Here is a 17,398-nt window from a genome sequence, read left to right as displayed (position 1 = left end):
CTCTCTCCTTATGCTCTTAATTTGAATTACGTCAACTGCTCATTTTGTTTTTCCTTTGAGATAGCATGAGGAGAGAGAGAGAGAGAGCGAGTTTCATTCTGCTTACTTAAAGGAATGAATAAATTTGGGTCCTGTAAAACCTCTCTCTCTCTCTCTCTCTCTCTCTCTCTCTCTCTCTCTCTCTCTCTCTTTCTCGAGCCTGATGTAAATCCTTTTCCTTTGATTTCAATTAAGATATTCAGAGTAGTAATTATTTAACACAAAGGCTTTTTTTTATTTTTCACCAAGTTATGACTAAAAACAAACTAAGAGTACTTTATATATGCATATATATATATAGTATATAAATAAGTATACAGTTATATATATGAATATATACATACGTACATAAGTATTATTGTACATGAATATTCATACATCAATTAATTTATTTTGTACATAAATCAATATATATATATATATATATATACATATACATATACATATAACATATACATATACATATACATATATATATGTATGTATGTATGTATGGTACATATATATACATACAATGCATGGATACATATATACATACATACATAAACAGTATTGTACATGAACATTCATATCAATGTATGAATTCTATACACGAATATTCATATATCAATTATGCCATTTTGCATACATGAACATTCATATAACAATATCTTACTTCATAATATTTTCCATCATATTCATCTGAATTTATCCACCATCGAAACATTGATTCAGCAGAGGTACCATTTCTTATACTAACTTTTCGTCTCCCCCATTCCCCCCCACCCCCCCCCCCCCCCCCCCCCCCAAAAAAAAAATACAGGGCGGCTACCACTGGGCCATCCCCAGCACTATTTTCGGGTCCTGAGCATGATAGCGGGGACCCTCACCTGTCTACTTCCGAAACCAATAACGTCGACCTGCCAGAGAGACGGTGGCCGAACGTCGAGAACTGGAAGTACAGAAGAGACAGGTAAGTACTGGAGTGATAGCTTGGAGGTCATGGGGTGTATATATTATATATATATATATATATATATATAATATATATATATATATATATATATATATATAATACATACATATATATATATAAGAATATAAATATATATATATATATATATATATATATATGTATATATAATATATATATATATATATATATATATATATATGTATGTATATATATAACTGTATTTTACAAATAAGCAGATACGTACAATTCATCACTACTACGAAGATATTATCTCTCTCTCTCTCTCTATCTCTCTCTCTCTTCTCTCTCTCTCTCTCTCTCAAAACCAATCCACAGTTAACCCCCAATATAAATAACCCCCTTCCCACTCCAGCCCCCTCCCCCTACCCTCCCTCCCTTCACCCTCGCCCCCCCCCCCTCTGGTCCCAAACGGGACATTTTGACAGGCGTCGTGTCCCAGACCACATTTCACAGTTAACACCTGTGAACATCAGAGGAGAGAGATAACACTTGATTGAATTCGCTCTTTGGGGAATCTGTTGAGCGACAGGTGGATTCCCAACGTTTTAATGGAGGTTTATACGTTTCAAACGGTTTCAGTGTTTTAAACTTTTACTGGTTTTTTTTTAGGTTTTAATGGTTTCAGACGTTGCAGATTTTTTTAACTTTTGGTTAAAATGTTTTAAACTTTTTTAAGGTTTTTTGGGCTTTTTAATGGTTTTAAATGTTTTAAACTTTTTTTTAGGTTTTAATGGTTTTAAGCGTTGCAAGGTTTTTAATTTTTAAATTTTAAAAGTTTTAAATGGCTTAAATGTTTTAAACTTCTTAATATTTTTTTAGGTTTTAATGATTTTAGACGTTGCAAAGCTTTTTAACTTTTAAGGCTTTTAAACGTTTTAAATGGTCTGAATGTTTTAAACTTTTTCATGTTTTGTTTTAGGTTTTAATGGTTTTAAACGTTGCAGAGCTTTTTAACTTTTAAGGTTTTTAAATGGTTTAAATGCTTTAAACTTTTTAATGTTCTTTTTAGGTTGAAATGGTTTTAAACGTTGCAAAGCTTTTTAAATTTAAGCTTTTAAACTTTTAAGCTTTTTAAACGTTTTAAATGTTGTGAATGTTTTAATTTTTTTAATATTCTTTTTTTTTGGTTTTAATGGTTTTAGACGTTGCAAAGCTTTTTAACTCTTAAGCCTTTTAAACGTTTTAAATGGTTTAAATGTTTTAAACTTTTTAATTATTTTTCAAGGTTTTAATGGTTTCAAACGTTGCAGAGATTTTTAACTTTTAAGCCTTTCAAAAGTTTTAAATGGTTTAAATGTTTTAAACCTTTAAATTTTTTTTAGCTTTTAATGGTTTTAAACGTTGCAAAGTTTTTTTAAATTTTTACCTTTTTAAACTTTTTAATGTTTTTTTTTAGGTTTTAATGGTTTTAAATTTTGGAAACCTTTTAGTTTTACACGGGTTTTATAGATGTTTTAAATTTTATGTTTTTTGTTTTAATGGTTTTAAACATTACAAACCTTTTTAACTTTTCAGCCGTTTAAATGTTTTAAACTTTTTAATGTTATTTGCAAACTGTTTTTAAATTTTAAGATATTTATCAGTTTTAAACGTTTTCCATCTATCTCTAAGCCCATCTGTATGCTCTCTACGATTTATCATGTACTTAGGCCTATTGTTTCTATGGTTTAACATATATAGACCTATGGGTTTATAGTTGATCATATAAATAGGCTTATGTGTTTTCTGTAATTTATCGTGTATGTAGTATTACGTGATTTCTACGATTTATATATATATATATATATATATATATATATATATATATATATATATATATATATAGGCCTATGTGCTTCCGATGAAATTAGCATATATATATATATAGACGTATGTGTTTTCGATGAATTATATATATATATATATATATATATATATATATATATATATTCATATATATATATGTGTGTGTGTGTGTGTGTGTGTGTGGGTGTGTGCCTGTGTTTTCATACGATTTATCAATATATAGGCCTAGTCTCTAAAGCATTGTCTAGCATCGGCCTAGTCTAGTAACATTTTCCTACCGCCACTCGTCTATTTAATCGACATTCCTTCCCATTTCCTACATTTACTCACTTCTTCTCATTTCCCCTCTTCATTTCAGGAAGGAGAAACAGGACGAAGAAGAAGCCGCTTCCGCCATTTCTCCAGATAACGACGATCTGTCCACACTCACTCCTCCTCCCGCCAGTACGTCCGCCGTCTAAGCGTCTGTCTATAACAGCGCTAGAAACAAGTCAATGAATCAATAAATAATCAAATGGATGAATGGAGAAACACGTAGAATGATGTATGAATAAATTTTTTGGACGTATGTGGACGTATTATTCGTCTTGGGTGGGGTATAAACGTATGTCATAATTGATACATATACATCTATTGTGTATACTTGGAGGAATCATGGGAAAATTAGTCTCATATTAATGTGTTTTGTAAGTATTTTTACTTAAATTGTCTCCGTTGTTTGTCTTTTTATACCTTACTTAATCTTTGGTAATGTCCCCCCTACCGATATTACTGGGAACCAGGGGAACCAGGTACAATCTATGACCGATAACAACTGAAGCTGAAATTCTCCAGTTTTGACGAATCTTAAATATTCCTTGAGAACCGAGATGTCTAGGCCTATATGGCTTATGGCGACCTCATTAGAAGCCTTTGATTCAACCAAATCCACTGATTTTTCGAATATAAATTTCGAATTTTGAGTTTACTTTCCTTCAAGAACATTTTGAAGGGACTGGCGGAGTTGCTAATGCTTAGTATTTTTTTTTTTTTTTTTTTTTTTTTTTTTTTAACAGCGAATTGGGTCGTTAAAGGTTCGTAATCGTGGATGAGGTTGGTATGGAGCACCCGGTGAGCAGGAATACCAATATTCCTGGTTTCATTTAAACTTATTATTGGTGTTTTATTAGTTTTGTTACTTTTATTTATTAATATTATTGTTAAAACAATAATTTATGATAGCGACATGTGGAGAAAATCATTATTATAATGACAAAGTTTTCTTTGTACCGGCTTAAGTCAACATGGAGGTTGGTACAACTGCCATTACTCAGTCGGCTCTGGTGTTTGCTTGTGTTGTGTGGTTCAGTGTTTTCTCTCATAAATTTAATAATTAACTTATAAAACATGGCTAAAAGGGAGGAATATAACTCCCAATTGCTCGTTTCTGTGACAATTTCCATCTGTCCACCAACGTGTGGTGTTTGCGTATGGTAACACTGCATCCCGGGCTTTAGATAGTTAGTCAGCTTACATTCAACAAAAATAATAATCCTATTTCGAATATTAACGGTGTAATTCGCATACAGTAAATTATTAAAACACTTTTCAGTTGCAAATGTATGCCCAGATATCCTTTTATTTACCTAAAACTTACACATAGCGTAGCTATCTAAAGCCCAGGACGCAGTGTTACCATATGCAAATACCACAGGTGGGTGGACAGATGGAAAAAAACAGAGTATTTCTATAGGCTTAGGCTTACATAGTGTCATTGTACAGACGGCCAACGAAGAATTGGTGTAGTTTCTTAATTCACGAAGAATTGGCGAAGTTTCTTAATTCATTGTTCGTTATGGAAATATTGCCATATGCAAGTGAAAGGGCTGTTGCCTTGTATAATAAGGCGTCCTATGAGGTTATGTTAGACTTGCAATAATCTTACGCTAAGTCGGTTGGTTATGCACTTCCATACTCATTGGAGTGTCTTGGGGTTTGTTGATAACTTACGAAGTCGGTATCTTCCTTGGTTATGACGACTATGTGTTAAACTCATGATGATATCTTCTTTCTGATGTGAGGTTTCTAGTAGAAAACACGAAGTATAAAAAATACATCTATTCTTCTGAGATTACATGATGAATATCAGATAGGATTGTACAGGTCTGCCAATGACGATGGCTTGTTTACTTCTGCCAATGATGATGGCTAATTCTACTCTGACTACCATCTCAGTTACAAATCATAAAGGAAGCAGACAGTAGCTCGAACATATGAACATACATACAGATGAGACACGTTACAAATCACGTAGGCCGTTTGAATTATAGGTCGCGGTAGTTGTCTCAAGCAGGAAGCTTGGACTAATGTTTTCAAAACAAATGAATGACCACAGGTGACGGCACGTCATCTTAACCTACTTTATTGTATACGTCATCTTAGCATACTTTATTGTCTCTGGTCTGATCACATTCCTGCAAGCAATCTGGTTGACCTCTTGTTTTAGTTTTAGTATATATGGAATAACATTCCATATTTTTATTATGTAACTCTTACATAAAAGCTCGGTCAGCTACAAACCAACCACTGAATATTACTCAAGCTTGACTTGCATTTGACTTATAGGAGTGTGATACAGACACTATGTGAATATATATAGATATATAGAAATACTTATAAAGTAAAAAAAAAATTCATGGTGTACCACAAATACAGATTCAAGTAATAAGATATAAGACATAATATGCATATGATGATATTCGTAAATAATAGTGATCACGTGATATATACTGATACAGTTTTTCACTTCATCTCTTTAAGATACATATGCTACAGAAAATACTAATGTACTCTGATAATTGCATAGAATAAAGATTAACATGATAAAAATCATATTTTAACTGATAAAAATCATATATGAAGTGATAAAAATGATTAATTTTTATGCTGATTTATTGATTTTTATGCTAACTTTTATATGACTGGTTCATTAATCCATATACTAACTCGTTTTTTTAATAATAAAACTGCAGTTATTGTAAGATAAAACGTAACATTGATTATAGGCTACCTGATTTATTTATATATATGTATATGGATTCATATAATTATGATCAATATATGTGCACTTAATACAACTGATTCACATAACTGACTAATCTAAGTGATTAATCTAGGTGCACTTTAAATAGATTCCTAGTGCATACACGCACAGATATATTTCGATTCTGTTATTTATGATAAATTATATATAGGATACTGATTCTTTACTGATACTTTATATATGAGATACATGACCGGGGTGATACCCAGTGCACATTCTAGCGTTTCCAACAACTTTTCGCCCATTACACAGTTCCAGACAACCACCTATAGCCAAATGAAATGGCCAATTCCAAATGGTTAAAAACAAGGGAATTGCCTGGGCAAGGTCCAACGTTCTAGTTTGCGCTCATACTTGTCCTCTGCATCCTATGCCATATGAATACGTTCGCGATGAATAAATCATCCCCAGCACGAGTCCTGCGCCAGCAACGTAGAGTTGAATATCCTCTTGGTCGTAATTGTCGGAAGTATGTCCCTTTTTGTAGTCGATTGCGATTGCAACAGCCGCCAGAGCATTCCGCATTAAAACGAGATTAACGACGGGATACGAGTGTCGGTCAAGAAGTCCACGAAATAAGCTTGTTCACTTGTGATGGTGCTTATTCCCTTTTACATTGTAGGCGGTTGATACTTCACTGCAGTCGTCCGCAGCGACAAACGGGTTTTTGAAATTGCGATGTGAAACTCTCGTACTGCAGGATACTGTAACCAGGTTCCATTAATCAGCCTGTAAGTGAAATTATACTTGTCACAAGGGCAAAGTAAATTCAAACAACATCCAAATACGGGAGGGAGAAAGCCATTAAGAACCAGACTTAACCCACATGAATTTGCTGATATTTTATGGAATTCAAAAGAGTCAGCTGTACAAACTTTTTTATCCATGGCATTATAACTATGAGTGAACCTATCCAGGTCTATGATTACTGTAAAAAATATCCTTATTAATTTTAAAAAAATAAAAAAAAACAAAAACAGATATCAATACGAATCCCAAAGAAAATTCTATATTACTGGTAGTAAGTTACTAGACAAAGAAGTGGATAACGGAGCTATTGGTAAGATTGCCAGGCAACATAAGAGTCAAAGAGAATATTAATCATGATTCTGTATTTCTCTATGCTTACTAAAATTAAGCTGTGATAAAATCCGATCCTATGTGCCCCTAACAAAAGTTCATATTCAATTTTCTCGCTCGCATCCTCTGAGGTTAATTTTTTGGCAGGAGATGCTATGAAAGAACCCACTATGTAACCAATTACTGTATAAATTGGGTTTTTCAAGAAAATGTGACATTTTCCCATGAATGTGATTTACTTGAATTGTAATAGGCTAATGTTGAAAGTAAATTTTTCATATCCATGACCTGATACTTCTAAATGTCCGTTTACCAATATCATAAGCTGATTTATTGACTCTAATTGTCTATGAGGTTCAGAAAAAAATTAATTCATTTTGATGTTATAGAATTTCTGTTTGCTTATTTTGTTCATTAATTTTCAAATTATTGCAATCCGTTAACTAAAGTTGCATTGCACACATGGATAGACACTTGTACCTAACGTCTGCCTTGCCATGAGGAAGTTCGTTGGGCTAAGCATTCCTCTCTCCAGCCAACCTGCTTTGCAAGCGGTTTATTGAGGTTAAAAGGAACAATGATTATTCGGCAAACGTGCCAGGCACCTTCAGAACTGATGACATCGTCACCTGGCAGGAGATTGCTCTCAGCCAGTTAAGAGTTACGTTACTTGCTGTAATAAATACGACTTTAGTATAAATTGGGTATTTTTTGTTTTAATTCTCCACCCACACGAGAAGAATGTCTGAAAAAAACAGTACCAAAATTGAATTATATAATATTAGTTTCATGTTGGAAATCTGCATGATTGTAAAATAAATGTAATTATGTTAAATTAGATATTCCTTATTCAAACTAATGAAAAGGGTTTCCATACAAATTCTATATATATTATTTGCCCTGTAAGATCCATATAGGATTATTCCATAGATATACATTTTCACTTCTAGACTTCCTGACTTTAAAATCTCTTTTATTTTATTTTTTTTTTTTTTTTTTTCATCGACTACAAATATAATCACAGGGACAGACAATATGCCAGTAGGTTTTGATATGTGTTTTGAACTTTTTAGGCTTATTTGTTTTTCGTACTAAAAGCGTTTAAGTTTTTAGAGTTCAAATCTTTTAGCATATATAGTTTGGATTTTATTAACTATGGTTATGTTTTGATTATTGATTTTATCGTGATTCTTTTTTTTTTTTTTTTTTCTATAAATTTGTAAACCCTTCTGACTTCTTACGGATGTGTTTTTTGTATTGGCTCCACTTGTATCCATATTTATTTTATTTTATTTATTTATTATTTTATATTTTTTTATTATTATTATTTTTTTTTTTTTTTTATGTTTGATCAAATTAACCCTCTTACGGCCGATTGGACGTATTTAAACGTCGAGTCAAAATGTCTCCCGTATGCCGATTGCACGTATCATTCGTCGACTCAAAAAAGTTTTTTTTTAAATTCACGAAAAAATATTTATAGGCCTACCAGCCGAAAACTTTTTGAATCACGCGCCTTGGGGGATGCTGGGAGTTCACGGATCAAGGCGTTGTTTTGTTTACAATCGCTACGCAGGCGGCAAGCGCGAAGTTTCTTTCTTATCGCACTAAAAAGTATCAGTGACACATCTCCAAAAAATTATTTTCGTCACTTTGACATAATTTTTTGCACCATTTTAAATTATCAGATAGAGGGAGTATTATATATGAAAATTTGCGCAATTTCATGTAAAATACAACAATAAAAAAAAAATACTCATGATTGTAGCTTTTATCAGTTTTGAAATATTTTCATATAAATACCGATAAGTGCAAATATTTCAACCTTCGGTCAACTTTGACTACCGAAATGGTCGAGAAACGCAATTGTAAGCTAAAACACTTATATTCTAGTAATATTCAATCATTTGCCTTCATTTTGCAACAAATTGGACGTCTCTAGCACAATATTTCGATTTATGGTGAATTTATGAAAAAAACGTTTTCCTTATATGGAAATGTGCGCAATTTCATGCACAATACAACTAAAAACAACCCATGGTTGTAGCTTTTATCAGTTTTGAAATATTTTCATATAAATAACGTTAAGGGCAAAAATTTCAACTTTCGGTCAACTTTGACTCTACCGAAATAGTCGAAAAACGCAATTGTAAGCTAAAACTCTTATAATCTAGTAATATTCAATCATTTAACTTCATTTTGCAACGAATTGGAAGTCTCTAGCACAATATTTCGATTTATGGTGAATTTTATCAAAAAAAAAAACTTTTCCTTACGTCCTCGCCTAACGGTAACTCTTCCGAAAAAATCAGACTTTTTTTCGTGCGATTGTCGAAATGTTTGCACCATTTAAAATTAGCTGTTACATAAAGTTTTATATATGAAAATGTGCGCAATTTCATGTAAAATACAGCTAAAAATGACTGAAGGTTGTAGCTTTTCTCTTTTTTCGAAATATTTGCATATAAATCACAATAAATAGAAAAAAAATAGTTGAAAAACGCAATTGTAAGCTAAAACTCTTACAATCTAGTAATATACAGTCATTTATCTTCATTTTGAAACAAATTCGAAGTGTCTAACACAATATTTAGAATTATGGTGAATTTTTATAAAAAAAAAAACTCTTTCCCTCCGCGCGCCACTTCGCAGCCGAAAATCTCCGAAAAACGTACGTCGATTTATCCTAATATTTGCTCCTTTTCATATTAGCTGTTTTTTATAGAGTTTCTTATATGAAAATGTGCGCAAAATCATGAAAAATACAACAAAAAATAATTGAAGGTTGTAGCTTTCCGCATTTCCGAAATATTTGCCTATAAATAAATATATATATAAATATTTTGACATTTGGTCAACTTTAACTCATTCAAAATGGTCAAAATCTGCAATTCTAATCTAAAACTCTTACAGTATCGTAATATTCAATCATTTTTCTAAATTTTGAAACAAATTGGAAGTCTTTAGATTTACGGTGAATTTTTGAAAAAAACATTTTTTTACGTCCGCGCGTTACAAATTCGTGCATCATTTTGTGATAATATTTTTCCGGTGTTGCATTTATCTTTTTACAATATATTATATATCAAAATGATTGCAATTTAGTGTAAAATACAACGAAAAAGAAAGTAACTCGTTAGCTTTAACCGTTTTTCGCACAGCACGATTTGAGTACAATTATGGATGATTTTTTTTTTTTGCTACCATATATCGCATTATTTATATATGATAATGATATTTTTTTTTCATTTCTGATGGTTGCATACTAAACTTTAGGCACTGACAAAAAAATGAGTAAAAAATGAACTCTTAATCTTCAAAACTAAGCGCGCTGTGATTTTTTGAAAAAATTATTTTTTCCGCTTCCGTGCTCACTCCAAACCCGCCTCGGCATACGGGAGAGGTTTTGATTTTTAGGGCTTCGGCGTAAGAGGGTTAATGGTTGGCTTGGATATGTGGAAAAGTGTTCTAGCGGTGTACCGTATAAGGCTACTTGCGGTATCATTTCTATAGATACAAGATATGAATGATAAAGGTATTTAAAATCGCGAGAACCGCTATAATCCAGTTCGGATCCAATATCACGAGTGTAACTCGTAAAACATTGACACTTTCTTATTTATTTCTTATTCTACCAAACCGATTGACTCTGGGTGATAAAAATTTATTATTGGTTTTCTTAATGGAAAGGAATTCACACAACTAGTTAGGAGATTATTATTGATTTACACCACCCGAGTCAGAGATTATCATGTGTTGAATTCCATGTTTACTGATTTAGCACTCATAAATATTCCTAGCGCACTCAATTGCGGTGTTTGTTTTTTAGTGCTATTAATTCTATATAACGTGTCAAGGGAACTATTAACGCTAAGAAGTGTTTATTTCCTCTGTCAGACTCGTAACTCTGTTAATAATTCTATGTGTATTCTTTCAAGGATTGATTTGGCACATGATAGGCCTTTAAACTGACTGGTGTCTTAGTGAGTGTGACTTGTTTTCATGACACGTGTTACAATTAGTTATGTGCTTTTTATATCTGTAAGCATTGTAGGCCAGTAACAAAAATAGTGATTTGGCTTTCTGTGACATAATAGGGCAACCAAGCCCTGGATGACGGAATGCAACCAGTTTAGGACGATTGGTATGAAAGAGATTACTACTACCTGGTCTATTTTCAGCAGCATACTCGGATACGTAAATATTAAGAATATTTAAAATCGACTATATATATATATCTATCGGATGTATAAATATCATTAATCATTACGTATCGAGAGAGTATGCTGCTGAAAATAGACCTAGGCTAATCATGTGGGAGAATCAGAATTCCAATTTAGGCCCACTAAATGTGTCATGCAAATTATTTTATTGATCAAAGGACAAAATTAGTTTAACTAAACATCTTTTTCAAAGAATGTTAACGCCTTGATGTATTATTTTATTGGCTGTAGGAGACGAAATGACAACACCCAGTGTAGTACGATATGTTGAGTCAAGACTCGAGAGGCAGGCAGCAAAGCCAACTTCAAAATTTTCGTTATGCTGTTCCACGAAGTTAGAGTTGAGAATAAAATTAGAAATCGTGGGGTGGACCCATCGGTATATATTTTTCCTTTCTTTGCAAAATAATTATCTTTAATATGTTGAATAAGTCTACTCAGTTCTATGTAATTTATTTCAAGTATAGCACCTTTGAAAGGAAATGTTATTTATTGTTAAGTAAATAATCTGGCACTTGTGTAAGAGTTACATACTCAAAAAAAGCAGATTAATATCTATATATATATATATATATATATATATATATATATATATATATATATGTATGTATATATATATATATATATATATGTATATATATATATATATATATATGTATATATATATATATATATATGTATATATATATACATATATATATATATATATATATATATCTATATATATATATATATATATATATATATATAATATATATATTAATCTGCTTTATTTGAGTATTCCCGTTATTCTTGTTTTATTAGCCATGTTCGCTTTCTTCTTATCCTTTTCATAATTGCTTAACATATTTAACTCAGAACCTAGCTATTCAAAGTCAAAAAGCAATCATAAAAAAAATAAAACGAATATAATTCAGTCTCTTGTTTTTTATCGAATTCCTTGCATATCATCCTGTTTCATTTGGACACCTTGGAAAGCTGTGGGAGTCAAAACTGAAGAATACATTAAGAAAGGCTTACTTTCCTTAAGGCTTTCTTAGGTTGATCTTTCTGTAGCTATTCATTCCTTCTAAATAGAAATTAATTCAATTAGTTTCATGTATACCTACTAGACCTACTACTATGAGCATATTATAAGTAGCTGAAAGGATAAGAAAGATGAAAGGTGACGTTCTCGTTTAAGTCTATTTCATGTATGTTTTTTTTTTTTTTTCAAGAAAAACCTTTGACGGCTACAGGGTGTAACACGAGTATATGCACATATTTTGTGGAATGAAAGATAAAGTTTCTTTGAACAGAAAATATTTTATAAACATGCATTTTAAGGCGTCCGTTGTCGGTGCGGCGAATTTTAAAATAACCGTTTTCATTAGTAATGCTTTTACGAGATGGAGTTCGTAGTGAGAAGTCGGATCTAGTCGCCTGAGATGTAAAAGAGAGCCCAGGTGGCGTATAGGAGTGAGGATGGGAAGGATTAGGCCGATGTTAATAAAGTATCTCCCAATGAAATGTATTCTTTAGGTTTTGAAGAAAAAAATGCATGCATCATTGAAACCGTTTCCCTCCCTATCCGTGGTATTCACTGGCCACCGATAAAAAACAAAACAAAAAGAGTAAACCTAACTGAATCTTGCATCCATCAAAGATAAGTTTGCTTATTCATTAGACTTAGTCATTAGACAACTATCAAAGACTTCAAGTGTAGATTTAAAAATCTCTTCCTCTCCATCTAAAGTATTCATCAGACACCAGTCATAAGCGTAGAGCTAGTTATGATTCCTGGTTCAGCAATGTCGTGACGAGGCACTATAAATTCAAAGTTCACAAATGAATGTTGCTCAGCAACATTTACACTACTGTATTGTCTTGCTCTCTTGTGGTGCTTCGAGGTATTCCACCTCTAGGCCCATGTTCTAAATTTTGCCGTTCTTTAAACAATTGTATTTATATGTATGATTCTCTCCGGTTTATTAAGCTTTCTTGATATCTCTCCAACAGGAACTTGCACCGAATGCAGTGCAATAATTCTCTCGCTCATTGAGGGATGTTTCTTAGACCGATAAATGACACATTGACATTAGATTCCCATGCACATAACATCAAAAGCAATAGAGTGAGGTCGCCTGGTTTACACTGTTAGACATCATTTTTTTTTTTTTTTTTTAATTTGATAGCATTGTGAGATTCCAATGTTTTCATTAACAAAATTTAACAAATGGAATAGTTCAACTACCTTCAACTTAATATTGAAATGATAATTTAAGGACTATGTTTATGCGATACTACTAGTGATTGGTGTCTCCTATCTATTTGGTAATGTATATCTATGGTTGTGATATGACGTTTTTATCACTTCGTTTCGTTTACGTCAATTTTGCTATATGGAAAATAGTTTTACACACTAACATAACATAATGTTCTGAAGATATCAGTGACTGTTTTTAACGTCATTACACATGATTTCTTCCATCTTTGAAAAGTAAAATATATAAATAAGTCATGAATCGTGCGTCAGGCAGGTGAACGAAAAATTATGAAATTCTGCCACGAGTTTTTTGGCCAACAGTACCATGGATCTCTCAAGCCCCAAAAGAAGGCGTAGGTGTTCCTGTTATTTTTCAGGTTTATTTATTAATTTTCATTTAAATGTTCTGCAATGTTCTTTTTTTTTCATTATATTAGTGTTTCATTCTATTTTTTTCTGGCTTATAGATCTAGGCTAGGACAGGTAGACACCATTCATAAGTCACTCATAGAGGCTAAGGTAGAATTTTTTGTGGAGTTTAAACTTATTTAAAACGAAATAGGAATAGATTGATGAGTAGCTGAGCTTTATTGTTATTGTCTTTAGTTGCCTGCATGTTTCAAGAGTTTAAAAATCGGTATTTATTACTTTAAAATCGAATAAATAGGTGATTATGACAACATCTTTGAGTACTGTGTACTGTCGCCCAACGAAGAATTGGCGTAGTTTCTTAATTCATTGTTCGCTATGGAAATATTGCCATATGCAGGTGCCAGATTATTTACTTAAAAATAAATAACATTTCCTTTCAAAGGTACTATACTTGAAATAAATTACATTAGAATTGAGTAGACTTATTCAACGTATTAAAGATAATTATCTTGCAAAGTAAGGAAATATATACCGATGGGTCCATGAATTCTAATTTTATTCTCAACTCTAGCTTCGTTTCAGCAAAAGCCTTTTGAAGTTGGCTTTGCTGCCGCTCGAGTCTTGACCCAACGTATCGTACTGCACTGGGGTGTTGTCATTTCGTCTACTACAGCCGATAAATAATATATTAAGGCATTAACATTCTTTAATAACGATGTTTAATTAAACTAATTTTGTCCTTTGATCAATAAGATAATTTGCATGACATTTAGTGGGCCTTAATTGGACTTCTGATTTTCACACATGATTAGCCTAGGTATATTTTCAGGGGTATACTCTCTCGGATACGTAATGTGAAGGCATATTTAAAACGACAATATATATATATCAATCTGCTTTATTTCATTATTCCCGTTATTCTTGTTTTATTGCCAATGTTCTCCTTTTTTTCTTATCCCTTTCACAATTGCTTAACATAATTTACTCAGACCTAGTTATTCAAAGTCTAAAAGCAATCATAAAAAAATCAAACGAATATAATTCAGTCTTTTATTTTTTTATCGAATTCCTTGCATATCATCCTGTTTCATCTGTACATGTTGGAAAGCTGTGGGAGTCAAAACTGACGAATAAATTAAGAAAGGGTTACTTTCATTAAAACTTTCTTAGGCTGATCTTTCTGTAGCTATTCATTACTTCTAAATAGAAATTAATTAAAATTAGTTTCACATGTATGGCTAGACCTTATTACCATAAAGCATAATTATAAGTAGCTGAAACGATAAGAAATATTAAAGGTGACGTTCTCGTTTAAGTCTATTTCATGTTTTTTTTTTATAAGAAAAACCTACTACTTTAATAAGGGGTTGCTCTTTGACAGCTACATCAATCATACAGGGTGTAACACGAGTGTATGCAAATATTTTTGGGGAATGAGAGATAAAGAAACTTTGAACAGAAAATATGTTATAAACATTCATTTCAAGGCTTCCATTGTCGGTGCGGGGAATTTTGAAATAATCGTTATCATTAGCGATGCTCTCACATGATGGAGTTCGTAGCGAGAAGTCGGATCGAGCACCTGAGATGCGAAAGAGAGCGGAGGTGGCGTATAGGAGTGATGGAGGGATTAGGCCGATGTTAATAAAGCATCTACCCTATAAAACGTATTATTTATGGTTTTGAAGACAAAAAAAATGCATGCATAATTCACTGGTCACCGATACAAAACAACAAAAGAGTAAGACTAACTGAACTCCCAACCATCAGTGATAAGCTTGCTTATTCACTAGACTCATTCATTAGACCACGTATCAATGATTTCAAGTGTATTTTTAAAAATCTCTTCCTCTCCATCTAAAGTATTCATCAGACCGCAGTCATAGGCGAAGAGGTAGTCATGATTTCCTGGTTCAGCAATATCGTGACGAGGCGCTAGAATTCAAAATTCTCAGATGAATGTTGTTCAGCAACATTTACATTACTGTATTGCCTTTCTCTCATGTGGTGCTTCGAGGTCTTCCACCTCTAGGCCCATGTTCTAAATTTTGCCGTTCTCTAAACAATTTGATTCATCTATGTATGATTCTCTCCGGTGTATTAAGCTTTTTTTATATCTCTCCAACATGAACTTGCACAGAATGCAGTGCAATAATTGTCTCTCGCTCAGCGAGGGATGTTTCTTAGACCAATAAATGACACATTGATATTAGATTCCCGTGCACATGACATCAAAAGCAATAAAGCGAGGTCGCCTGGTTCTCATTGTTAGGTTTATATTTTTTTTCTTTTTTTCTTTTCCCTTTTCGTTTTTAAATTTGATAGCATTTTGTGAGTTTCCAATGCTTTCTGCAAAATTTTAACAAATGGAATAGTTCAACTACCTTCAACTTGATATTGAATTGATAATGTAAGGACTATGTTTATGCGATACTACTAGTAATAGGTGTCTCCTATCTATTTGGTAATGTATATCATTGGTTGTGATATGACGTTTTTTATCAGTTCGTTTCGTTCACGTCAGTTTTGCAATATGGAAAATAGTTTTACACAAAAACATAACATGATGTTCTAAAGATATCAGTGACTGTTTTTAATGTATTTACTTAAAATTTCTTCATCTTTGAGTAGAAAAATAGATAAATAAGGCATGAATCGTGCGTCAGGCAGGTGAACGAAAAATTATGAAACTCTGGCCACTATTTTTTTTTTTTTTTTTTTTTTTTTTTTGAGAGTGTGTACGTCGGTCTTTGTAAAACCGTGTCAGTTTGCACTGATCAATTTTGCTTTTATTGTTATATTTTTTTAAAACTCTTGCTGCAACAATGAGTCAGTTAGTTTGTGTCTACTCTGTCTAAAAGGATCTAGTTCTGTTCTGACAAAAGATGGAGTGGTGAACAGGAGCATCGGTGATACATTTCTATTTTAGGCAACCATTTTTCTTTAGTGGTTCTAGGACAGTTCTAAGTCAATTCTTAACTTGATATTACCTTTGAAAATGATTTGTTAATGGTCTGTTTGTCACAGGGGTTATTTACTAGTGGGCCTTTTCCTACCATATATATATATATATATATATATATATATATATATATTATATATATCTTATATATATATATATATGAATAAACTTGATCACGGTGTATATAAAACGGGATGCTATGTATAGATAAAGGTTTTTATGCCACGAAGGAAAAAATGAAAAAAGCGAGATAGCCAAGTACTTTCGGTCCTGTTCGGACCCTTTACTGAGGCAAACTGATTTTACAGAGGACAACATAGTCAAAGAAGGCTTAATATCCAAACTGACACTACAAGATTAGCATTAAGGACGATTTCACTCTACAGAAAGGAGGAAACACCTGAGGGTAGCCACACCTTGGGGACACACGCAGTAAACAAGTTATTCTTCCAGAAAACAGTACATTTTGAAAAACACGGAAAGCATATACAATTTAATATCATGAAATTTACACAAAAGACGAAAGAAAATATAAATATATATATCGAGCAAGAGAAAGAGGGAGAGAGAATATCGAACCAGAGAGAGAGAGAGAGAGAGAGAGAGATAGAGAGAGAGAGGGAAGAGAGAGAGA

The 17,398-nt window shown here is 32.4% G+C and overlaps 1 long non-coding RNA gene across 1 annotated transcript; it reads left to right on the top strand.

The window, feature by feature from the left end:
- Positions 1–960: 960 nt before the first annotated feature.
- LOC135213799 (uncharacterized) lies at positions 961–3,368 on the top strand. Its single transcript, XR_010314201.1, has 2 exons — positions 961–991; positions 3,159–3,368. It is a non-coding gene; the product is annotated as an uncharacterized LOC135213799 (long non-coding RNA).
- Positions 3,369–17,398: the final 14,030 nt, after the last annotated feature.

Source organism: Macrobrachium nipponense, chromosome 43 (assembly GCF_015104395.2).
Source record: "Macrobrachium nipponense isolate FS-2020 chromosome 43, ASM1510439v2, whole genome shotgun sequence".
Taxonomy (NCBI): domain Eukaryota; kingdom Metazoa; phylum Arthropoda; class Malacostraca; order Decapoda; family Palaemonidae; genus Macrobrachium; species Macrobrachium nipponense.
The sequence above is the reverse complement of the archived record's forward strand: the minus strand, read 5'-3'. Positions and strand labels throughout refer to the sequence as shown.